The sequence below is a fragment of the Penaeus monodon genome, chromosome 15, assembly GCF_015228065.2.
Source record: "Penaeus monodon isolate SGIC_2016 chromosome 15, NSTDA_Pmon_1, whole genome shotgun sequence".
Classification (NCBI taxonomy): domain Eukaryota; kingdom Metazoa; phylum Arthropoda; class Malacostraca; order Decapoda; family Penaeidae; genus Penaeus; species Penaeus monodon.
The window spans coordinates 35,113,010-35,113,927 of NC_051400.1; the positions used below are offsets into that span (position 1 = coordinate 35,113,010).

Sequence of the window (918 nt, forward strand, 5' to 3'; positions counted from 1 at the left end):
TAAAATAGAAATAAGGTGATCGGGAGTAAAGGACCCTTGATGGTACACTGCCTAACATGCAAATTTTGGCAATCTGAAGGCAGGCACTAAAGCCATATTTTAATAATATTATAAGTATTATGAGTTGTGGGAAGTTTTGAAAAAAAATATTGTACCATTTTGGGATGGCTTTTTTTTTTTTCATAAACTATCTGTATTTTATTCTTATATGAATATTCAGAATTCAACATCCTTTGGCTACATTTCCCAAAAGTATAGTCACAGAACAAAAAATACATTCCACATGACAGCTAAGTGAGTCATAGCATAGTCAACTATCAACAGAATACTGTCTTTTTTTTTTCTTACAGATTTTCCTACAGCACAGAACCAATTAAATCATAGAATGTTGTGTAAGGAGACCTCAACATGCCATAAATAACTGCCTGTCTGATGGACACCTGGTTGACAATGTAATGAAATATTTGAAATATCTCCTCAAAAATTCAAAAAGAAAAAGAAGAAATGAAAAAAAGAATGTGGGGAGGTGTCACCTTAAGTAATCTAGAACTTACTTCATGATAAGTACTGAAGACATAGATTCCTTGATGAGTTTTCAGGAGGCACATTGGCGACCACCATAGCGTGAACACGTAAAAAATCTTGAACTCAAGTGAAGTGAAGTTTAAGAACTTAAAATGGACAGCTTTAAACCCAGATCCAGGTGAAAACCCTGGAATCTTTAAAATAATGGACTATGACTTACAAACAAATAGAAGACCTAGAGAAGAAAGTGACGGTGAACAAAATCCAGATCCCAAATTCGCATGGAGACACAAAGCCGGCAGAAATTTAGAAGAACTTCAACCACCCAAGACGAACAACAAAACAGTAAGACAAAATCACATAGTACTTTTTAATCTAACAGGAGAATCGGGA

The 918-nt window shown here is 34.5% G+C and overlaps 1 long non-coding RNA gene across 1 annotated transcript in view; it reads right to left on the reverse strand.

Annotated features, from left to right (window-relative positions):
* The window catches only part of LOC119581984, a 4,537-nt gene extending 3,625 nt beyond the window's left edge, over positions 1-912 (reverse strand). The window contains exon 1 of the long non-coding RNA XR_005229604.1: positions 555-912. This is a non-coding gene — a long non-coding RNA (uncharacterized LOC119581984). The remainder of the gene's footprint in view (positions 1-554) is intronic.
* Positions 913-918: the final 6 nt, after the last annotated feature.